At 43.8% G+C, this 26,068-nt stretch overlaps 1 long non-coding RNA gene across 1 annotated transcript; it reads left to right on the top strand.

Moving 5' to 3' along the window:
* Positions 1-1,499: 1,499 nt before the first annotated feature.
* LOC141051142 (uncharacterized) lies at positions 1,500-25,200 on the top strand. The gene is made up of 3 exons (XR_012220578.1): positions 1,500-1,677; positions 21,060-21,222; positions 24,488-25,200. It is a non-coding gene; the product is annotated as an uncharacterized lncRNA (long non-coding RNA).
* Positions 25,201-26,068: the final 868 nt, after the last annotated feature.

The following is a 26,068-nucleotide window of genomic DNA, read 5'->3' as shown; positions in this document are numbered from 1 at the left end:
CCTCTCCTGTGTGATACTGACTGCTGAGCCGTGTATCTAACCCTATCCTGTGTGATACTGACTGCTGAGCCGTGTATCTAATCCTCTCCTGTGTGATACTGACTGCTGAGCCGTGTATCTAACCATACCCTGTGTGATACTGACTGCTGAGCTGTATCTAATCCTATCCTGTGTGATACTGTCTGCTGAGCCGTGTATCTAATAGACGACAACACCATAGAAATGATAAGAATAATAGGCCTCAGTTACCACAACTGTCTACTAAGAAAACTGTTGCTGATAGCAACCAATCACAGCTCATTTTTCATCTTTTAAACAGCTCTGGGACAGCATGGCGACTTTTGTGTTTCGCCTTTTATGTGGCGAGGTTGTTGTATGTGTGGTGAAATGTGTGCTGAGGGTGGTATATGTGGTGAAGCACGTGGTAGTGTGTGGCGCATTCTGTGTGTGTTCATATCCCCGTGTGTGGTGAGTATCCCATGTCAGGGCCCCACCTTAGCAGCTGTACGGTATATACTCTTTGGCGCCATCGCTCTCATTCTTTAAGTCTCCCTTGTTCACATCTGGCAGCTGTCAATTTGCCTCCAACACTTTTCCTTTCACTTTTCCCCATTATGTAGATAGGGGCAAAATTGTTTGGTGAATTGGAACGTGCGAGGTTAAAATTTCGCCTCACAACATAGCCTATGACGCTCTCGGGGTCCAGACGTGTGACTGTGCCAAATTTTGTGGCTGTAGCTGTGACTGTGCGGATGCCAATCCTAAACATATACACATACATACATACACACACACATTGAGCTTTATATATTAGATGAGTCCTCACATAGCCTCCTCTATACAGGAACAGATCCTATACACACGAAAGAAAAAAAGACAAACTTACCAATGCACAGACTGTCTAAACAGCAGACGAGATGTAGTGATGTCATCACGTTTGCTGTGTCAGTGGCACATGCTGATTGGTGGAAATAGGAGCCGGCGGCTGCGTCTTCCACCAATATATTCACCACTGTCTGTTGCCTGAGGATACAGATAGCGGCGATATCGGGATAGCAGAGGATATTGCACAACCCGTGGGCCACAGTTTTCAGTCCTTCAGCTGTCTCACTCCATGGCCTGGACTTTGTAGTTACAGTGTAATATATACCAGACATGGGCAGAGATCAGATATACTGTACACACAATAACCTGTACATATGTACATAACATCCGATGTCTGTTCACACAGTATACCACATAAAGTATATAGGGCAATACATGACTGGTATATAATATACTGTGACTACAGATATCTGATGTTATATAGCAATGTGTATTTTTTAACACGGATCACAGTCGATCATACACTAATCTGTATAGTGGATGTGATATATTATCTACACAGATCTACACTGGACTGATCACGTCTGGACCTGCCCACAGGACCTCACACATTATATATGGAGCCATATGGTACAACCTGTGATGTGCTGTCGGCAGAAGTGTGATCAGTCAGTGCAGGCTCCTCATACTCACACCACTGAAGTCTCCGATCCGCGGGCTCCTCTCCGTCAGACTGAAGCAGCTCCAGGTTTGCTGTGTGACTTCACTTCAGAGACGCAGCCCAAATAGCGTGCTGGGGGCATGTCTGCATCTCTGTCATGTGGCCGGGACAGCAGATGAACATATTCAAAGGTAACAGTGTGGTCCCCCCGGAGGCCCTCAGCAGCTGCTTGGGACCAGCCCGGAGTGGGGGGGAATATGCCCCACTGCCTCCCCCCCAGCCCATCCCTGATATGGGGATGATAGACTTCCTTTGAAGTCACCTGAACATAAAGAGAAATACTTGCATTTTAATTTATCTGCTTCACACAGCTGTGTCACTGCCATTTTGCATAAAGACAGGTGTGATTGCTAGCTCACCGCTCCTCGTGACAAATGTTCGAACGGAGAAAAAAAGGAGGGAGGGACATCAAGGATTTTAATATTTTCTATGACTGTCAGATTTGAATTCAGGCGGTCAAAATCATTAAGAAATGTCTCATTTCATAACAACCTGACAGAGAGGTGATAGCCAGACACGTATTTATGTATGCTATAATGATGTGATAAAAAAGAAAACCACCTTTATTAAATTAAAAACTAGCCAAAATTAAAGGTTTAATGAATCGACGCAAAAGGGAATGTCAGTGGGATCAACCAACTTAAGCCGTCTATATATGTAGGTCATAGAAAATTGAATGAAATGACACCTTGACATCTGTGATCAGATGTTTTACTCCAAAGAAATCCCCATTTTTTTCTTAATATAAAGCCTACAGAATGACATACAACACTTAAATAATAAAATATTTATTAGAAATATTAAAATATAGTAAACACAGTTAACAATTTTACCACTTTGGGTTTTCGCGTTTTCCTTTTTTGCTCCTCTTCTTCCAAGATCCATAATTTTATTTTTCCATCAATATAATCATATGAGGGCTTGTTTTTTTTGCGGGACAAGTTGTACTTTTGAATTACAACATTGGTTTTATGATATTTTGTACTGGAAAAGGGGGAAAAAAATTCCAAGTGTGGTGAAATTGCAAAAAAATTTGCAATTCCACAGTTGCTTTTTTTTTCCCACCATGTTCACTAAGTGTTAAGTGACCTTCCAATATGATTCTCCAGTTAGTTACGATATTGTAGATACCAAACATGTATAGGTTCTTTTTTATTTAAGAGGTGAAAAAAAGCAAATCCAAAATGTGTATTAAAAAAAGCGCCATTTTCTGAGGCCTGTAGCGTCTCTGTTCTGTCTCTGACATTTAATTCATAATCCCTGATTATCTGCTTGTTAATGTTTACAGTGTTTTCTGGCTCCATCTAGTGACCAGAGTCATATCCGCAGTGTTATTGTGTGTTTTACTTTCATTTTTTATTTCCCTCTGTTTACAGTGCATTCTGATAAGGTTGCAATGCACCCTGGTAGCCTTTTGCAAAGGATTATGGTTAGTTAGTTCAGCCCCATTTTCCCTCCAGTCCACCATTTTCCTTCTGCCTGCATTCAGGAAGCATCTCATTTCTCTTCTCCCCTTGTGACAGCATCGCTGGTATGTACAGTACTTATGTTTCCTGTATCCAATTCCTGTCTCATATTAGCCTGCTTAGTTAGTTCTCCCCTCGCTAGCTATTAATGCAGATCATGTATTATGTATATATGAATCCCTGATGAACCCAGTATTGACTGTATGCATATTTTTTGTTTGTAGTTTCACCACGCCAATATACCACCACGTTCAATAAAGCATAGATTCAACCTACAGTCGCCTTATTAGACCCCGGTATAGCGGTTTAGCTGCCTGTATAAGCTACATGAAGTCTGCTTCATTTAGTGAGGACAGAACAGTCTCCATTTCTCTTAGAAGACTTGAAGCTGCGATCATCTGACCTCTTGTGCTACACATAGCAGAGCCTCAGCTATGCACTGGCATGTTAAAGGCCACTTTCAGAGATTTACATGGCATGTTAAGGGAACCTGATAGCTGATGAAATCAGCTGTTGTATGCCATTTTTTTTTTTTAAAAATGGAAAAATAAGAAAAAAAAACCACAACAAAGACAAGTCTGAACCAGTTTATAGCCCCTCCATCAAAAAATATGCCCAATATGTAAAAACAATTTCTACAGAAAAATGTACAAATTTCATTTGAAATACAAATTTCTACAATTTGAAATGTTTTTAGCGTAGAAAAATAGATGTTTCTAATTTTTCTTTACATGTTCCATGATATCAGAAAAAAAGGAATATAAAAATGAAATAAAAATGAAGCCCTATTTGTGGTTTAGAAAGCAGAAAGAAATTATTTAAATATCTGAATGAGAAAAAGTTTAAAGAGTCTGTAAAAGCGCACGAATGATAAAATCCAAAATAGTCCTGGGGATAAATGGCATGGTCTTGAACTTGCTAAAATGTATTAATAGTGACAAAAAAATTGTCATTTGATTTTCTTTTGGCCTACAGTGGTCGATCGACTGATGAAGCCTTGAGCCGAAACACGTGGGGTCCAGTGCCGCTCCAGCAGAAGGACACAATCACTGTTTCTTTTGCAGTCGTACTTTACCACTTTGCTAACTTTTAGATGGCTCTTGAGCCAGCGTATAGATTTATAGTTTCAGCAGGGCCATTGTTTTTGTTAGGCCGGGTTCACATTAGCGTTCAGGGGCTTTGCGGAGGGCTACGTGCTTCTTCTGTTAAACTCCGCTTAATTCCGCATACTTCTTCCAGGTGCCAGGACTCGTCTCTGCAGAACATAACACAGTTATCTAGAGCACATTCATCAATTTTTCCCCAACCTCTACATTACACCAGATGAAGAAAAAATGTGATTGTATCGCCCTGTACAGTAATAGGATTTCACCTCCCCCACACTAAAAACAGTTTCCGCAAAAATAATATTCTTTAATTAACCCTTTCGCGCCTGAGCCTGTTTTTGCCTTCGTGACCAGGCCAATTTTTTCAATTCTGACCAGTGTCACTTTATGAGGCCATAACTCTAGAACGCTTCAACGGATCCTGCTGATTCTGACATTGTTTTCTCATGACATATTGTACTTCAGGATAGTGGTAAAATTTCTTAGCTATGAACTGCGCTTATATGTTAAAAAAATCGAAATTTGGCAAAAATTTTGAAAATTTTGCAATTTTCAAACTTTTAATTTTTATGCCCTTAAATCAGAGAGTGATATCGCACAAAATAGTTAATAAATAACATTTCCCACATGTCTACTTTACATCTGCACAATTTTGGAAACATAATTTTTTTTTTTTAGGAAGTTATAAGGGTTAAAAGTTGACCAGCGATTTCTCATTTTTACAACAAAATTTACAACACCATTTTTTTTAGGGACCACCTCACATTTGAAGTGAGTTTGGGGGGTAAATATGACAGAAAATACCCAAAAGTGACACCATTCTAAAAACTGCACCTCTCAATGTACTCAAAACCACATTCAAGAAGTTTATTAACCCTTCAGGTGCTTCACATGAATGAATGGAATGTGGAAGGAAAAAATAAACATTTAACTTTTTTTCACAAACATTTTACTTCAGAACCATTTTTTTTATTTTCACAAGTGTAAAAACAGAAAATGAACCACAAAATTTTTTGTGCAATTTCTCCCAAATACGCCGATACCCCGTATGTGGGGCTAAACCACTGTTTGAGCACACGGCAGAGCTCAGAAAGGAAGGAGTGCCGTTTGACTTTTTCAATGCAGAATTGGCTGGAATTGAGATAGGACGCCATGTCGCATTTGGAGAGCCCCTAATGTGCCTAAACAGTGGAAACCCCCACAAGTGACCCCATTTTGGAAACTAGACCCCTTAAAGAACTTATCTAGATGTGTTGTGAGCACTTTGAACCCCCAAGTGCTTCACAGAAGTTTATAACGTAGAGCCATGAAAATAAAAAATCATTTTTGTTCCACAAAAATGATCTTTTAGCTCCCAATTTTTATTTTCACAAGGGTAACAGGAGAAATTGGACCCTAAGAGTTGTTGTCCAATTTGTCCTGAGTACGCTGGTACCGCACATGTGGGGGGGACCACTGTTTGGGCACACGGTGGGGCTCGGAAAGGAAGTAGTGACGTTCTGGAATGCAGACTTTGATGGAATGGTCTGCGGGCATCATATTGCATTTACAGAGCCCCTGATGTGCCTAAACAGTGGAAATCCTCCACAAGTGACCCCTTTTTGGAAACTAGACCCCCCAAGGAACTTATCTAGATGTGTGGTGAGCACTTTGAACCCCCAAGTGTTTCACTAAAGTTTATAATGTAGAGCCGTGAAAATAAAAAAAATCATTTTTTTTCCACAAAAATGATCTTTTAGCTCCCAATTTTTATTTTCACAAGGGTAACAGGAGAAATTGGACCCTAAGAGTTGTTGTCCAATTTGTCCTGAGTACGCTGGTACCCCACATGTGGGGGGGACCACTGTTTGGGCACACGGTGGGGCTCGGAAGGGAAGTAGTGACGTTCTGGAATGCAGACTTTGATGGAATGGTCTGCGGGCGTCATATTGCATTTACAGAGCCCCTGATGTACCTAAACAGTGGAAACCCCCAATTCGAATTCCAACCCTAACCCTAGCCCTAACCCTAGCCCTAACCCTAGCCCTAGCCCTAGCCCTAGCCCTAGCCCTAACCCTAGCCCTAACCCTAGCCCTAGCCCTAACCCTAGCCATAGCCCTAGCCTGCCTACTTTTTTTTTCTTTACTTTTTTTTTTATTTTTGTGTTTTTTATTTTTTGTATTTTTGACTCATAGTAACGCCACTTCTCCTCTGATCTCACACTGGCAGATGATCAGAGGAGAAGCAGCGTTACTATGTGACAAGATCGCTGCCCGGCACATAGTAACACCACTTCTCCTCTGATCTCACACTGACAGATGAGCAGAGGTGAAGCAGCGTTACTGTGTGACAAGATCGCTGCCTGACACAGCTGTGCCAGGCAGCGATCAGCTGTGCCAGGCAGCGATCTAGTCACACAGTAACGCTGCTTCACCTCTGCTCATCTGTCAGCATGAGCTCAGAGGAGAAGTCGCGTTATAATGAGGGAGATCGCCGGGAAACAAGCAGCTTTCCCAGCGAGCTCTCTCATTGGCTGCTGTGACGCGACGTCATCAGGACCTGAACCAATCTGGTCTCGATGACGTCGGGGGTCCCAGCATGCATTGTGCACCGGGATCCCCGCGTTATAAGGTATGAGGGGGTCCCGGGGGGCACAAAACCGCCGACAGTAGATAAACGTCGGCGCTGCACAAAGCCCAGCAAGCGCCAACGTTTATCTACTGTGGGCGGTCGCGAAGAGGTTAATTAGCCCCTACAGTAATAATGTCCAACATCCTGCTCCCACATGCCCTTACATTCTGGACCCCATGAGTCATCCCATTTTGTCTCAAGTCTCTCCATACTGACCCAGGTCTCTCTATTTTACCCCCATAGTCATCCATTGTATTATAATGCACCCCATAGTCATATATAGTAGTATAATGCACCCCCATAGTCATATATAGTAGTATAATGCTCCCTCATAGTCATATATAATAGTTTAATGCACACCAGTCATATATAATAGTGTAATCCACTAGATATAGTCATATCTATATATGAGGCATCGTGATTACTCGCTAATCCCGCCCCCTGCACAGTAGCTCCGCCCCCACCACATCACCACACATAATCCCTCCCCCACCCCATTACCACACACAATCCCACCCCCCACCACATTACCACACACAATCCCGCCCCCCACATCACCACACACAATCCCGCCCCCCACCACATCACCACACATAATCCCTCCCCCCACCACATCACCACACATAATCCCGCCCCCACCACATCATCATACATAATACCACACCCCCACCACATTACCACACATAATCCCACCCCCCACCACATCACCACATCACCACACATAATCCCGCCCCCACCACATCACCACACATAATCCCGCCCCCCACCACATCACCACACATAATCACCACATTCGATAAGACTGGCGTTCTCCTACCTGATCCTGTATTCACACATGGTCAATTATACACTGCATTCTCTAGAGTAACAAGTTATAAAGGTCTTTCAGTTGAAATTGTACCTGGTAGAAGTCAAGGAAAGATCTTTGAAAATAACGAAAATTACTATACATTTAATTGTGTTTACAGATAAATTTTAACTTAATTTATGTTTCGTTATGAAATTTGTTTAGATGCTGGAATGAATAAAAAACGCACATCTTACTGAATCCAGTTTGTTTTTGATTTTACACTGTGAATAAAATGTATCATTAGTATTATTCAGATTTTTAATGATTATTATTGTTATTAACTTCATTTTAATTTAATTTACCACCTGCGTAAGCACTATTGAATGTTGTCATTATTTACTTTAGTTTAATCACCAGCAGCGTTAATTAGATAGCAATGAGCGTGCCGAGCGTTAGCTGGCTCGAAACAGCTAGTATAATAGTATAATGCACACCATAGTGAAATGAAAAAAGAAGAAATATCCACCTGGACCCGTAGAAGCGAGTAATCGCGAAACGGCCGTTGTCCAGCACCTCCCTCCCCTAGCATTCCTCTAACGTCCTGCATGTCCATATATCTGTTGATGGAATTCATGTGAAATAAAGAAGCACAGTATTTCAGCTTTATTGGTGAGTGCTGCATATTTCTTCTTTTTTCATTTCACATTGAAATATTCATGTTTTTTCATGCAAGCACCTCAGTTTTTTGACTGAAATATATACCGCAATAGTTCAGATAAATAGCTCCGTCTGTTAATGTGGTGATTTGTGTGCCCTAGTTTGTCGTTAATCTGTTTACTCTTTGCTGTGATCATAATGCACCCCATAGTCATATATAGTATAATGCACCCCCATAGTCATATATAGTAGTATAATGCACACCATAGTCATATATAATAGTATAATGTTCCCCCATAGTCATATATAATAGTATAATGCTCCCCCATAGTCATATATAATAGTATAATGCACCCCCATAGTCATATATAATAGTATAATGTTCCCCCATAGTCATATATAATAGTATAATGCTCCCCCATAGTCATATATAATAGTATAATGCATCCCATAGCCGTATATAGTAGTATAATGTACCCCCATATTTATTGTTTATAGTAGTATAATGCACCCCACAGTTACATATAGTATAATCGAGCCCCATAGTAGCAAAATGCATTTCTCCTTACCTCGCCGAGGTCCAGTGTTTTCCTTTGCTCTATTCATCTGTGGCTCAGACATTACGACATATGGCAGTGACATGAGCTGGCGGCTGTTAACTGTTGCGGGAGGATATCCTCCCGCACGGCAATAGATTTTAACTGAGCGTGCGTTTAAGGAGGCACCTTCAGTTACTGAGTCAGCAGAATCCTGTCACTGAGGCCCGGTGAGCAGAAGAGAGGGGGCCGGTCCAGGCCCCCTCTGCCTGCTGGGCCCCATACACCAGTAAGGGCAGTAATGCCCTGATGGCGACTCTGCATGAAGTGATGGGAGCATCTTCTCTTTCACTATACAGCAGTATTTCTGTGAATTCATGATACCATCAATTAAATGTAGCTCCCCGACACTAGCTGCGCTCATGCAGCCCCACATATGAACACTGCCATGCATGCGTACGACATGAATGGAGCGGACCCGTGTGTGCAGCATGTACGGAATGGAGCCATGTGTGCGACGTATATAGTGTGAATCTGCGTTCGTGTATCAGGCAGAGCCATTTGCATGTACAACATACAAGGTGATCCATCTTTTATCCCTTTCCAATGATTTAATTTTTCCTCCTCTTTTTCCCAGAGTCACTTTGAGAGAGCTATATGAGGAAGTGTTATTTACTTGACGAATTGCAGTTTTGAATGACACCATCGATTTTACTGTATATTGTACAGAGAAAGCAAAAAGCTGGGAAAGCCATCCAGTCTGGCCTATACTTTTACTTGTGGGTCAGGGAGTCCCTCGATCCTTGTTCACATTCACGTCACTTGGCAAGTGAAAAGGTTTTAAATACTAGAGTAGGACTGTCCCACAAGGGTTGCCGTGACGTGGCGGGATGGCTTGTACATTATTTTGATCAAAATTATGTTTACTAAATACCTTTATTATTATTATTATTACCTTTATGCATTATTTGCAGTTCATTTTTTACTAGAGTAAATTGACAAAAAAAATACAAAACATAAATGATTAAATGATTTCTTCTAATATATAATAATATATAATATAAATACATACATACAGCCAATGCTCACCAGCTCTCTCTCAAGCCTATGGTATCTGACTAAATATCTTACAGGGAATCAGTCATTAAGATCAATCCCCTAAACCTCATATAAGGGCATGTACCATATTTTTTGGCCTATAAGACGCAATTTTTCCTCCAAAAATGTGGAGGAAAATGGGGGGTTTGTCTTATAGTCTGGATGTACCGGTCTGGCTGTGGTGGGGAGGCAGTGGCAGAGCAGCGGGTCATAAGAGGCAGGAGCCGACTGCAGCGGCGGCTAACTCCCGTGCCGCTGCTAAAGAGAAATGAATATTCACTGCATTCCACGCCCATGGGCATGGAGGGCAGTGAATATTCATTTAACTTTTTAGGGGCGTGGCCTAGCATGGCATGTAAGAGGACATGTGTTGGAGCTCCCCCGCTGCACATGCCAAATACAGTGCTGAACGGAGGTGCCGCCAAATGCCCGTGACAGTTGCTCAGGTGCCCGAGATTGCGGTGAGCGTGGAGAACCTGCTGGAGGCTGCACCCGAGGTTCAGATGACACGCAGGAGGCAGAGAGAGCTGGGGATGGAGGGGATGGGGATGGAGGGGAGTTCCCGGAAGCAAGCTGGCACTGAGTCAGCAGAGGAGGAGGCGGCCAAGGCAAGTGCTGCGTACAGGAGGAAGATGGAGGTGATTTCCAAGCTGGAAAAGTTTGCCAGAATGGGGGGGGCAGAGAGGCAGCAACCGGGAGCTGGAGGTGAGGATGCTAGAGGTGTGGCGGACACGGGAATTGAATGGAGAGCAGTCCCAGGCACAGTACAGCCCCATGACTCAGAAGGCCTCCATGCGTGCTGATAAGTCACAGGATAAGTGTGGCACATCCCCCACTGCAGCAGCCTCACAAGCCCTTGCACACAGTGTACAACCTGTAGGTCTATGTGAAGCAGCTATGAATGAACCAACACTGAAGGATGTATTCGCAGTAGTGACATTCTGCAAATCTGCACTCACAGCCCTAATCCTGCAGGTTGATGGCTTAAAGGGTGAAATAGCTAATTTCTATAGTGCCATGCAGAAAGCTGAGGAAAGAACGGAGGCGGTGAAGGAGCGTGTAGGCAGTGCTGAGAATCAGATTGCTGAACTGTGAAAAGGGAGAAAAAATATGTCCAACGCATCTCGGAAATAGAATTTAAAACACGATCTTGAAAATCGTTCCAGTAGGAACAAATGAAGAATAATTGGAGTGCCTGAAAAGCTATAAGGGAACAACCCCACTGATTATATTGAATCAAGTCTGAAAACCAAAGTGGGAGGAGACAGCCTTACAAAATTGTTCGTAGTGGAGAGAGCTCATTGAGTACCATCAAGATCCTTACCACCACCCCCCCCCCCCCCCCCAGGTCGGCCCTGAGATCTATCCTGGTCAAAATCCTAAACTACCAGGACCGTGATATCTTAGAAGGGCCAGAGACATGGCAGACTTAACTATCTATTTAAACAGACTATTCCGCGGCAGTTCAAAAGCTCAGGATGAAATTCGGAGAGGTCAAGAGGAGACTGTGGGGACTGGGTTTGGCTTACTCAATGATATATGCGGCCAAATTAAGTCTCGTGGCCCCGGGAGGGGTACACTTTTTTCAGACCCCTGAGGAGGCGACATTGGCTGGATTAGAACAGCAAACGTATTGGAGCAGATGGGGCTCACTGAAGAAGGCTCTGGTTGTTCGAGGGTTAATTGTTATTAAGATTGTAAAATTTTAATGGTTATGCGATAATTGTCCTTTGGTACTGCGGGACAAAAATGTTAATGACGGTTATGTTCAGCGGTACAACAGGCATCTTATTCTGTCATTGTTGGGCGAGAGAGACGAAGAGGTAGAGGGTTAACAAGAAGAGTAGTGAAGTGTCTGAAATTTTGGACCCTCATAATTGCTAGGTTGTTGAAAGGTGCTCCCCAGTCTGGTATAGAGGGCGGCATAGGTACTAAAACAAAGGGTTGGGGAAGTTTGAGGGGTATTTTGAGTTGTTTTAAAATGGGGAATTGGGGTGTGGTAGGTGTTGGGGGGGATACGGGGGGATGAAGAAATACTGATATCATTGACTATGATGGGAGGAAGGGTTAAAATTTTGAGCTGGAATGTCAGAGACCTATCTAATAACACAAGACGAACAGCAATATTGCAATATATTATGCAACAGAGGCCCTCGGTGATATGCCTTCAGGAAACACACCTGGTTAATGAAAAAATAGCAGTGCTACAGAAGAGATGGGGAGGAAGGTGTATCACTCGATGTTCTCAGCCTACGCGTACATACAAGTGTAAGCAGGTTGTGGGATGCAGCGACGCAAGGGAGGCAGAGCAATGGTTAACAGTATAACAATTTAAATGAACAATAAAGGTACTCCTCGCAGGGAGATAAACAGTTAAATTGAAAAGAGAAATGGCAATGTAACAACAGTCCAATTATTCAACTTATCGTGTCTTTAGGTTCCTCAGCCGCAGATGATCCATTGAGGGTTGTAGTATCGGCAACGGCCGGCCTAGTGTCCTCAGATGGGGGTTCCACAGATCACGGTCTGAGTTATGGCGGCAACAGGCGGTCTCCAGTTTTACCCATTGAGCCCCTAGTCCATTAGTCTGTGCAGCTGACATACAAAGGGCCGCAGCAATCCCGGTGTCAAGCGGGAAAGTGACTGTCGCTTTGTGCACTTCCAGCTTAGTTTTTCTGGCTGAACACGCCCCCTTCTTGACAGATCTATGGTGGGTACGGAATGTGGATAAGTATTGCTACTCCTGCTATTCGGCAAAATACAGCTCTATGTCCCATATAGAAGCAGCCTTGGGAAATAAATGGATGATTTGCTACAGGAGGTGAAGTATTTACCAAGAGTGTTGTCGAACCACAGTCCATTAGTGGTGATACTACAAATGGAGGACCAGGGGAGTAAATTGGGGCTGAGATGGAAGATTCATCCTTTTTGGTTGCAACTTCTAGACATGGGGAAGATTGGTGATGAGGTCGATTAATTTATTAGTCTTAACGAGGGTAGTGCAGAGCAACACATTGTTTGGGACACTATGAAGGCATATTTAAGGAGGATTTTGTTCAGAGATATATCAAGGCATACAACCACATCCAGAAAAACTGAAATAGTGGTAATGGAGGAATTGAGGACAGCGGAGGAAGCGCTGAGTAACCAACAAGTGTTCTATACAGAGCGTGAAAAAGTAGGCACTCTGCTCTCAGTGGTGGCTTCTGTGCAGAGGGACTCGGCACATGTATATGCATTAAAACTAGAATGGCTATGTAGGGGGAGCAAATTTTGGAAGTCTTTAAGGGATTCTTTAGGAAGTTATACTCACATTTGCAGCAGGTGGAGGGAGAGATTGATGCATTCCTAGGGGAGGCCCAGTTACCTAAGCTAAGCAATGAAGACAGAGATTGGCTAGATGAACCACTCTCATGGAGGAATTGGGAGAGGCTTTGGAGTCCATGGCGGGGGGCAGGGCACCGGGGGCAGACGGCATCCCTGGTGAAGTATACAAAAACCTTAATGAGGAAATAACTAAATTGATAGGGGTATTTATCTAGGCTTTGGAGAGGGGAGTGTTGCCACCATCTATGAGGGAAGCCATTGTTGTGGTCGTTCCCAAAGCTGGAAAAGATCCACAGCTGCCGGAGTCATATAGACCGATATCACTTTTGACAGCAGATATCAAAATACTGGCCAAGGCTCTGGGGAACAGACTAATCCGGATAATAGATAAGGTAGTCCACTCGGACCAATATGGCTTTATGCCAAATAAATCCACTGCTGTCAATTTAAGAAGGCTATGCTTAATCATGCAAATTCTAGCTGAAAATGCCGGTAAGAGAGTGGTGGTAGCTCTAGATGCACATAAAGCCTTTGACAGCATGGAATGGAGCTACCTGTGGTCAATGCTGTGTTGCTATGGGTTTGGGCCAGTGTTTACCTTGTGGGTAAAATTGCTATACTCCTCTCCAACAGCCAGAATTAAAGTGAATAATAAATTGTCAGGGAGTTGTCCCCTTTGCTATTTCCCTGGCTTTGGAGCCATTAGCTGCCCAAATAAGACTATCGCAGGAGGTGAAGGGGTTTGTATATGGGAAAGGAGAGGAGAAGATAGATTTATATGCTGATGATATTCTGCTATTTTTGGAAAATCCGGGGGAAGCTTTGAGAAAAGTAGTGACCCTAATTGAAGGATTTGAACGGATATCGGGGCTGCTCATTAACTGGGATGCCCTGTGTTTTGCCGATAGATGGAGAGAGTGACTGTACCGGGGAGGTGGAACTATACACCAAATTAAAGGTGGTCCAACAGTTTAAATACTTAGGGATTCATATAGCTCTTCCATTGATGACATTTGAGGAGCTTAATTTATGCCCCTTATTACAAAGACTGCGCACTAAAATTACAGCATGGAATAAGTTACATTTATCAGCGGTGGGCAGAGTGAATCTCCTCAAAAAGATTGTGATGCCGTAACGGCTCTATGTGTTATATAATTCGCCCATCTGGATCCCAATGAGCAGGTTCCACAGGATAAAATCATTATTTGGAGAATTAGTGTGGGGTAAGAAGAGTATGCGAGTTAAACAGGAAATACCGCAGAGACCGAAAGAGGAGGGAGGCCTAGCGCTCCCTAATCCCTGGTTATACTTTCTTGCTGCACAAAGCCAACACCTCAAGGGAAGGGGGAAGCTCTGGAAAAAGGACAGCTACCTATTAGTTTGGAGCACTTAATAAAGATTTTTCCATTAAGTATGGGATTGGAGGTGGGCAAATAATAGCGTAGGGACCCGATGGCCCACTTAATGGTGAGGGACTCCTCCACTACGCTATATTTTTTCTCGGCCGGGGTGAGTTTCCTACTTAGGTAGGTGACCAGATGCTCCTCCCCGTCCAACTCCTGCGACAGGATCGCTCCTAGGCCTACGTTAGAGGCATCTATCTGTACAATGAATTGCTTCTGGAAGTCAGGGCTAATGAGGATGGGCTGTCAGCACAGCGTCACCTTCATAGATTGGTACCCTTCCTCCGCCTGGGGGTTCCACCAAATAATAACCAACTTTTTCCCCATGAGGAGATCAGTTAGGGGTGTTGTTCTCCCCGAAAAATTCGGTATGAACCTCCGGTAATACCCGAGGATACCAAGAAACGTTCTCACCTGTTTGGTGGTCACAGGTCGGGGCCAATTCTGAATGGCCTCGATTTTATCTATTTGGGGTTTGATAACCCCATGGCCGATCACATGTCCCAAGCACCGAGCTTCCTTGAGTCCTACCGCGGCTGTACGCGAATCTACTACCACTTGCACCTGGGACAAGTGGGTACGCCAGTCAGTAAAGATGATAATGTCATCCAAGAACGCTGATGCATACTTCTGATGCAGTTCCAGCACTATGTCCATTAGCCACTGGAATGTGGCTGGGGCCCCATGTATTCCAAAGGGCAGGATGACATAGTGGTACAGTCCCTCCGGTTTTATGAACGCCGTCTTTTCCTTGGATGACTCTGTAAGGGGCACCTGCCAAAAACCCTTAATCAGATCGAGCAAGGTAAAATACAGGGCCTGACCCAGTCGCTTCATCAGCTCGTCCACCCTGGGCATTGGGTAAAGGTCAAACTGACACCTCGTTTAACTTACGGAAGTCGTTACAGAACCGTAATGACCCATCCAGCTTCAGGATTAGCACAATAGGACTAGCCCAGTCACTCGTGGATTCCTCAATTACTCCCAGCTGGAGAATTTGTTTTACCTTATTCGCGATGGCTTGTCTCCCGGCCTCAGGCACACGGTACGGTTTCATTCATACCCTTACGTGAGGCTCTGTGATAATGTCATGCTGGATGACAGAGGTACGACCGGGTAGACCCGAGAATACTTCAGTATTCCCTTGTATCAATTTCCGCACCTCTCGCCGCTGTTGTTTTGAGAGGGTGGCTCCTATTTTTACCTCTCCCTCTGCCTCCGTCCGGGCCGATATCGGAGGGTCCCCAGATGGTAGGTCGGGAGTCACTTCCATAAGCATACACTCCCGGTCCTCAACAGATTCACGTGATACAACAGTTCAGGCTTTCTTTTTCCAGGCTGGTAAACTCGATAATTTACTTCACCCACTTTTCCCCGAACTTCATATGGCCCTTTCCACTTGGCCATGACCTTACTTTCGGCAGTAGGCACCAATACCAACACCTGATCCCCTATGTTAAAGGAGCGAACTGCAGCCTTTTTGTTATACACGCGGCTCTGCTCTGCGCTCTGCCTGAGCATCCAGCAAATGCTCCTTCACTATTGATCTGACCACCGCGATTTGGTCCTGCATGTTGGCCACGTGCTCATTGACACTCTTATGCGGCATAGGTTCCTGCTCCCACGTCTCTTTGGTTACGTCCAACAGACCCCAAGGAAGCCTGCCATACAGTAGCTTAAAAGGTGAAAATCACGTGGAAGCCTGCGGTACTTCCCGAATGGCGAACATCAAGTAGGGCAACATGTCCCAATCCCTTCAATCTTTAGAAACTACTTTCTTCATCATGGATCTTAGGGTTTTGTTGAATCGCTCGACTAGCCCGTCGGTCTGGGGGTGATACACCGGCCTGCACAACTGTTTTATATTTAGAAGCTTGCACAGTTCCTTTGTCACCTTGGACATAAAAGGAGTCCCCTGATCAGTGAGGATCTCCTTTGGTAGCCCAAGGTGACAGAACAGGGCAAACAATTCCTGGGCAATAAGTTTAGCTGAGGTATGCCACAGCGGAATGGCCACCGAGCAGCGGGTAGTGCAATCTACGACCACCAGTATGTGTTGTGACCTCGGGCAGATTTTACTATCAGCCCCATGAGATCCATTACAATCCACTCAAAGGGTACCTCTATGATGGTGCAGAAGTACCAAGGGACTCTGGTAGTTCGTGATGGGTGAGGTCAGTTGCCACTCTGGACACATGTCACAGTACCTCTGGTCCTCCACATACACCCCAGGCCAAAAAAAACCGCTGTAGGATGCGTTCCCCCAAGTGCCCTCACACCATGTGGATGTGAGCCAATTCTAGCACCGTACGAAAGTAGGGTTGAGGCACTACCACCTGTTCTACCACCTCATCCCGGATTTTGTCAACCCTATACAATAGGTCTTGGTTGACAGCTATGCAGGAAAAGACCGTTTCTGCACCCGTTTGCTGCGCCATTCCATTAACTTCTATCACCCTTTCTCTTGCCCGAGCAAGTGTGCGATCCTGGAGCTGAGCTGTCCCGAACTTACCAGACACTTCCAGCTTGGGATCAGTGGGGTCTCCTCGACATCTCCTGCCAATACCTCTAGGGGAAACCTATCGGGGTTGGTGACCCCTACTGCAGGTATCCCTGACTCGGGATCTTCGGGTTCTGCGCCCGAAATATCATATACCTTGGGAAGGTTAACCCTGGTCTCCCACCTTGCACAGCTTGGGTTCGGTACTGGCAGGGTCTGTAGTGGCAGTGCAGACTGGCTGGGCAAACAGACACACGGCGAGTATACCCACAGTCCATAGGTTATGCTGTATGGGGCAGGTGGTCATCATATGTCTGGGCCCTTGGCATCGCCAACACTTAACTACTGTGACACAAGGGAACCTTGGGGTCAAGTTAGGGGACACGGGTCTGTTGTCATTCGCTTTCCATGTTATCCCCTCAGTACGGGCACGGTCCATATTGGCCCCGGTGGATGGTCGTGGACTTTTCCCAGGCTCCTGAGCTGGCGGGGCCTTAAGTGACAGTCGAAGTGGAGCAGTGTCCCGTATAAAGTCCTGAGTGGCGGTATACCACTCCACCAGTCTAATCACCTATTCCAGAGTGCCCGGGTCCCCTTGTCCCACCCAACGTTGTATGGCTGTTGGCAGAGCCCTCACCAGCCGGTCTACCACCACCCTCTCTACCATCTGGAAGAGACTTAAGGTCTCAGGCTGGAGTCATTTTTTAACCAATTACAGCAAGTCATATTCCTGAGACCTGGTGGGACGTGACTCCACCAAAGTCCACTGAAAAACCCTCTGAGCCCACACATAAGTGTTAACCCCCATTCGGCGGGCAAGGATCTGACCTTTCAGCTTCCCATAGTCCAGGGCATCATCCCGACTGAGGTCCAGGTAGGCCTTTTGGGCATCTCCTGTCAGGAAGGAGGCCTCCACTTCATCCTACTGGGCAAACTCCTCCTCTCTGCTGTGCGCATGAACACTGTAAGGAAAGCCTCCATATCATCCTCGGGACCCATCTTCCTCAGTGCCGAACAGACATTGTACCGGGCCTCCGACCGGTACGTGGTCACTGGTGGTGCTGCCTCAAGTTATTAACTTGTCTTCTAGGCCTTTAAAATTAGAAGAGATGGAGATATTGGGTAGAGGATTGTCTTTTGTACCTACCTCGGATATGGACGTTTTTGAAACGGTGAAAGATTTGAATTTGTTTGCCAGACGTTTAAAATGGAAAAGGTTCTTTGCCAAAGAGGAAATCAGAAAATGTGAGGAATTGGGAGTACGGGATGATTTATTGCATGACATTCAATTCCTCTATCACTTAATTGACCCTGATCCCAAATCAGAGGGATTAGGTGCCTTTACGGATCTAAAAAACAAAAGTTCTAGAATGCCCCCACTGGGAACAGATACGGGTCCAATTGATGTTTTTATAAATCTGGTTACAAAGGATTTAATGAAACTATCAACTGATGATTTGAGATACCACCATAATTTGACCAAAGATGAAATATCATGTCTTTGTAATCTTGAAAAAGACACTAACATCACGATAAAACCTTCTGACAAAGGAGGTAATACAGTGGTCATGGATAGTTCTGAGTATCGGTTGATGTGTCTTGCAATTTTGGAAAAGGAGGGAGACTATGAAATTCTTGAAAAAAATCCCACTCCCTTATTCATGAATGAGTTGAAATTGCTGGTGGAAAATGGTTTTGCAGAGGGTGTTTTGGGTAAAGAAGAAAAAGATTTTCTAATCCCAGGACACCCGGTTATGCCAACCTTTTACTGTCTCCCAAAGATACACAAAGGCACTAATCCCCTGAAAGGGAGGCCAATTGTATCCGGTAATAATAGCATCACTGAAAAACTAGGAGTATACTTAGACCAAATTTTAAAACCACTTGTGATGTCATTGAATTCCTTTGTAAGAGACTCCATGGATTTGCTGCGAAAGCTAGACGGTATCTGTTTCGATGCCAATATGGTGTTGGGCAGTATTGACGTGGAGTCTTTGTACTCCTCTATCCCCCATGACAAAGGGTTACTTGCAGTTGAACACTATCTTTGTACTAGAGGAACACAATTCTCCAAACATAATAGGTTTGTTTTGGAGGCCTTGGAGTTTCGGCTCACTAAAAACGTATTTGTTTTTGATCGCAGATACTTCCACCAGCTCAGGGGCACTGCGATGGGTAGCCCTTGTGCGCCCTCGTATGCAAATTTGCTCCTGGGCTGGTGGGAGAAAGAGGTGATCTTTGGTGACTGTGTGTCCAGCCCAGATGACAGTATTGTCATGTGGTTATGCTATATCGACGACATCCTGGTCATCTGGAGGGGGAACATGGTAGATTTTGGAACCTTTGTGGAGGGTTTGAATCTAAACAATATTGGTTTACGGTTCACCTATGAAGTGAATTCCCACACATTGAACTTCCTTGATATCTGCATAACTAAAAATGCTGAGGGTTCTCTCTGTACAAAAACCCATCGAAAGGCAACGGCTACAAATTCGTTCCTAAAATGGGAGAGTAACCACCCATTATCCCTTAAAAGAGGGATACCAAAAAGCCATTACCTGAGGGTGCGCATAAATTGCTCAGAAATAGCAGATTTTGAGACCCAGGCAAAAGACCTGCAAAGGAGGTTCCTAGATAGAGGTTATCCTAATAATGTTTTACAGAGGGCCTATAAGGAATCGGTTGGAAAGGATCGGAGGGAGCTCCTAATTTCTAGACCAAAAAAGAGGGACGATGATTTTGTCCGGTTCATAACTAAATTTTCCAATGGGTCCGATCTAATTAGGTCCATATTACAACAACATTGGCTAATTCTGAAGATGGATAACATCATCACCAAATTTGTCCCCACAAATCCCCAAATCACGTATAGGAGGGGTACTTCCTTACAGGACCGACTAATCCACAGTCACTTCCAACCAAAGGAGACTAAAAACTTCCTATCTAACCAACCCAAAGGATGTTTCAAATGTGGGGGATGCAAGGCCTGTATGTCCATCACACAGGCAAAGACCTTCATGAGTAATGTGACTGGTATAACCTACTCCATACGCCAGTTCATCAATTGCCGCACCAGTGGGGTGGTGTACAAAGCCACATGCAGATGCAGCATTGAATATATTGGGAAAACAAAAAGAGAATTTCGCAAGAGAGTGGGTGAACACATACGGGACATTATCAATAAGAGGGATACCCCAGTAGCAAACCATGTGAACATGTGCCATCAAAGTGACCCTAGGGTAATCTCATTTATTGCTATTGATAGGCTTGTACCTCCTGTAAGAGGGGGGGATTGGAATAAGATGATCCTTCAAAAAGAAAGTAAATGGATCTTCCAACTGAGAACGATGCATCCACTTGGCTTAAATGAACAACTGTCCTATTGTTGTTTTTTATAAGGACACCTGTGTTGTTCGTGGCGTTTATTCCTTGATTTATTGTTTTTGATAAATGCATTTTTCTTCATTTGTGATTGACAATTTTGGAGCCGCTCTCTTTGTTTTTTGCCGTGCAATTAGGTTTTTCTGGGCTTGCCCCCAACACTCCCTGTATAGGGGGTGGTCATCACGTGGTTAGCTCGCCCAGTCTTTCCATCCCACGGCTCAAGAGATCCACTCCTTACATCATATAACTTCCCCTAAACAACTGCTATTTTTCACATTTTTCTATCTTAGTAACCTCTTCCAAAAACCATGTTTTATTTTGGGCACAAATTGTCATTGGGTGTACCCTAGAATTACTACACCTCTTGGACCTTGTTCACATGGTTGTTGTCATACTGTGTGGTGAGGTATTTTGAATCATGCCATTTGGGATTCTTTTGTTCCCAGTATTTTGCAAATTTGCATATGGGGTTTTGTCAAAATATAAACTTTTAGTTTGAATACAGTTTATTATGTTATTATTACTGGAGTCTAATTAGTCCTTTGTGGCGATTCTCAAGCACAAAAGGGTTAATTAAGATGGACGGTGCAATGCTAATGGATGCTACAATACAATGTTTTGTTTTTTTTTCTTCAGCTCCAGACATTACCATAGTAACAGGAGCACTCCACAGCCCATGCTGCTGTGATGTCAGTCACAGCGCCGTCCCATTTGCAGCGCGTCACACGCCGGGGGCGTGGCTTACAAAGGACGCGGCCTCCAGCTCAAACTGTATGAACCACAAAAGCGGGGGATGACGGTAAGGCAGCGGTATTTTTTGCTATAACTCCCCTGATGAGTGTATTATAACGAAACGCGTCGGGAGACGCAATTCTCAAGGCGGGCAGTGCCCGGTACCACCCGTTATGGTTCCATGGTTATTCTAAAGGGTATTGGAAGGAATGGACTCCTCATTATTGGGTGAGATCTGACAACGTTAAAGCCACAATAATATGTTATAAATGCGGCATTGCTGTGTTCGAACTTCTATGGTCACTTTGAATGCTCACTGATTTAGTGAGGTATTATGGTTCTTCTAGTGTGACCCGTTTTGAACTCCCTTCCTCCATTCCTGCCTCTATATATTTCAAGCTGCATACATTTCGGCCTCATGTTATTTATGGAAAGTTTCTGTTACATTTTGTAGCACTGTAGAGGAACTGTGCTTGCATGCAATTATATGCCTATGTGTCATGGCTACTGGTATAAAGGGGATAGTTATTCATTGCTTTGTATAAAACACTTTTGGATATGCCCCCTATTCCAACTGCTTCATTGGTAGTTGTTACTAATTTTGATGATGGAAATGTGATCATTTGACCACAGTGCAAGTGCATATTATATTGAATCCTGTGGTCCCATTAGACAACTACAACAAGTTTATTCACTATGTACTAGAGGCCTCATACTCATTTGTAGGCAGGAAAATACCTGCATTTTTATCTGTGTCTTTGTGTTTTTTTCTGTTTGAGTCTATTCACAAGGGTGTTGTTTGTCATATTTTAATTAGACCTTGAATAAAAGTTGAATTTTATACATTGCTATTCACAATTAAGTCTGTTGGATATATAATCCCGCTAATATTATTGGTGCTGCCTCTCGCATAGACACGATCTGCGTATTAACATATTATTTGTCTGCTGCTGTTGATGAAATGGATGCTCCTACCATTGCTGAGCAAGGACCACCTGCTTTAAAAGTTCCTCCATTTTGTCAGCAGGTTTGATCTGTAGCGAAAAAAAAAAAATTGGATTCCAACCCACTTAAAATATTTAAGGTGGAATTGGACTCCATTTTATGTAAAGCACAACAGGAGGGAATCATTACAATGAGAATGTTAGAAGGATTGATTACTACATCACCAGTGGTGCCAACATTTTATTTGACTCCTAAAGTTCATAAAAATGTTGAAAACCCACCGGGTCGCCCAATTGTCTCGGGTATAGGTGGCCTCAATGAGAGAGTTTGCAGGTTCATTGATTTCTATTTACAACAATGTGTAGAAACCCTGCCTTCATATATTAAAGATACAACAAACATTTTAACACGACTCAACAATATACAACTTGAGCCAGACATGTTCTTAGTAACATGTGATGTGGAGTCGTTGTATACGTCGATATGCCATGACCATGGGATCGCGGCATCGAGGTCCATTTTATATATGACGGATTTGGATATTGATTTGATTAATTTTATTTTGGTATTGTAGGAATTTAGTTTAACGCATAATTTTTTTACTTTTAAGGACAGATTTTTCCTACAGCGCCAGGGCACAGCTATGGGGGCGACTTGTGCGCCCTCGTATGCTAATTTGTTCCTGGGGCTGTGGGAAAGAGAAACTGTCTATAACACGGAGGACTTCGCTGCCGTGATCTCATGGTCTCGCTATATCGATGATTTACTGTTTATACGGCAGGGTTCCGAAGCATCATTAAATTCGTTCATAGAAAAATTAAATGATAATCAGCTGAATATCAAACTAACTTTTAAGTATAGCAAAAAACAAATTGAATTTTTGAATGTCTTGTTGGAAGTCGATGAATGTAATTTTATCACTACAGATGCAGCCACAAACTCTCTCTTACACGCCACTTCGGCGCACCACCCACAGATGGTGAGGGCGATACCGATGGGTCAATTTTTGCGTATGAAACGAATACGTTCTGATGATAGTAAGTTTTAAAAGCAAGCAGAAATTCTTACTTCCAATTTGAGACAAAGAGTGTATAACCACAAAACTATTAGAGCAGGATATAGACGGGCCCATTTTACACCAAGAAATAAATTATTGATACAAAAGCAAAAAGTAACGGTAGAACAACCAGTGCGCCTTATCACGACCTTTAACTCTAGATGGACTGACGTTATGGACATATTAAGGAAACATTGGTCGATCCTTAGGGCTGATGATGATCTTTGTAAAGTTTTGCCAATTAAGGGCCTGTCACACTAAGCGATATCGCTAGCAATATCGCTATAACATCACTGGTTTTTGTGACGTTATAGCGATATTGCTAGCGATATCGCTATGTCTGATACCTACCTCCGACAGCTCCCCCACTGGTTATCGCTGATCGCGCGAGAGCGTCCTGAGCCGTTTCTCGGCGTCAGCTTCCTGCTGGGCTTCCTGCTGTGACGAGCGACGCGTGGACGCGGGCGGGAGGACGTCAGGTGTGCCTCGTCTGACAGGTAAGTAGCGACCCCCGACCGCTGCTATGTTGCTGGTGAGATCTGCCTGTGTGGCAGCTCACTAGCGACCACTTAGCGATGTACCAGCGATCCTGACAGCGTCATATCGCTGGTCGGGATCGCTGGTGCATCGCTAAGTGTGACAGTACCTTTAATCCTAGTGTCACTTGGAGACGATCAAAAAATTTAAAAGACCTTCTGACACGGAGTCATTATGTGGCCCCACAGAAGTCGTTTTTTTCGTAGAGAACAGGCCCCAAGTGGGGATGTTTCCAATGTGGAAACTGTTTAACATGTAGTTATGTAGAGAGAACATTCACATTTGACAACAGTGAGGCTACAAGAACATATACAATTACGCACCATGTTACGTGCGCTACAGACATGGTAGTGTATTATGCCTATTTTCCTTGTAAATTTATTTACATCGGAATGACAACTAGACAGTGAAAAACTAGGATTTTAGAACATGTGAGGGATATCAAAAACGCGTCTATCCTTAAAGCGATACAGAGACATTTTCAGATGTGCCATAATAGCAATCCCAAATGCCTCAAAGTTAAAGGTATACATAGGGTTCAGTTAGGCATTCGGGGAGGTGACTATAAGAAAGAGTTACTAAAAAGAGAAACCAAATGGATGGTCGTTCTAGACACATGTGCCCCAAAGGGCCTTAGTGAAACATTGAGCTTCAAGTCCTTTCTTTAAGTAAGCGCAAATTTTATTGTATATAGTGTTTTATTCATTTTTTATGTTGAATGTATTTGGCACATTTGGGTTCTGACCCCTATACCTTTGCATGTATACTCATTTACATTTACCTGTCCATCTAGTGATCGATATATGGATCTAACTGATGGGGGATGGTTCCTGATGGGAAGACTGGATGAATGAATATGTTGGTTATCCTGGAAGAATTTTTCTACAGACTATCAGTGCAATATATGTGATGACTTGTGATTCTTGACAATGGTGGTACCACATGCATCTAGATATTAATGTTAATTATGACCCTTTATGGCAATTTTAGTGGATGTCTATCTATTTATGTCATATATTCCTAAATTATGGAGATTTGGCATATGATGTATGTGATGCATATTTGAATACTAATGCTAATTATGATCTTTTATGGCAATATTAGTAGATATCTACATATGTCATGTACTCCTAATATATGGAGATTTGATATGTGATGGATGTTATATTTGATGCACATTATGTAGTACCATGGTATATTTATATTTATGTAATATCATGATTTTCATTGATGTGTCTGTTAAATATTGATCTATCTATATGTATTCCTGATATATTTTGCCTATATATACATTCATGTCTTTCTTAGAGCCAAATTTCACATTTACTCACTTGGATAGTTGATCTTTATGGTCGTTCGTATTAATGTGATGGATATATAATCATCTGAGCTGAACAGTTGATTTCTATAAACCTCTTCGCGACCGCCCACAGTAGATAAACGTTGGCGCTTGCTGGGCTTTGTGCAGCGCCGACGTTTATCTACTGTCGGCGGTTTTGTGCCCCCCGGGACCCCCTCATACCTTATAACGCGGGGATCCCGGTGCACAATGCATGCTGGGACCCCCGACATCATCGAGACCTGATTGGTTCAGGTCCTGATGACGTCGCGTCACAGCAGCCAATGAGAGAGCTCGCTAGGAAAGCTGCTTGTTTCCCGGCGATCTCCCTCATTATAACGCGACTTCTCCTCTGAGCTCATGCTGACAGATGAGCAGAGGTGAAGCAGCGTTACAGTGTGACTAGATCGCTGCCTGGCACAGCTGATCGCTGCCTGGCACAGCTGTGTCAGGCAGCGATCTTGTCACACAGTAACGCTGCTTCTCCTCTGATCATCTGTCAGTGTGAGATCAGAGGAGAAGTGGCGTTACTATGTGCCGGGCAGCGATCTTGTCACATAGTAACGCTGCTTCTCCTCTGATCATCTGCCAGTGTGAGATCAGAGGAGAAGTGGCGTTACTATGAGTCAAAAATACAAAAAATAAAAAACACAAAAATAAAAAAAAAAGTAAAGAAAAAAAAAGCATGTAGGCAGGCTAGGGCTAGGGTTAGGGTTAGGGCTAGGGTTAGGGTTAAGGCCCCGTCTCACTAAGCGACTTACCAGCGATCCCGACACCGATATCAAGGTGTCAGGATCGCTAGTAAGTCGCTATGTGATCGCTGGTGAGCTGTCACACAGACAGCTTCACCAGCGATCAGCACAGCGATGCCGAGCGCCCGGCATCGCTGGCTATCGCTGTAGAAAATAGAATCAAAATAAAAAATATAGTTATTCTCACCATCCGATGTCCCGCGCAGTCTTCCGGCCTCTCTCCACGCTCCGGTCCCAGTGATCCTTTGCATGAATGACCGCGAGATGTCACGGTCTCGCGGGA

This window comes from Dendrobates tinctorius, unplaced genomic scaffold (assembly GCF_039654945.1).
Source record: "Dendrobates tinctorius isolate UK_male_01 unplaced genomic scaffold, ASM3965494v1 ptg000155l, whole genome shotgun sequence".
NCBI classification, from domain to species: Eukaryota; Metazoa; Chordata; class Amphibia; order Anura; family Dendrobatidae; genus Dendrobates; species Dendrobates tinctorius.
The sequence above is the reverse complement of the archived record's forward strand: the minus strand, read 5'-3'. Positions and strand labels throughout refer to the sequence as shown.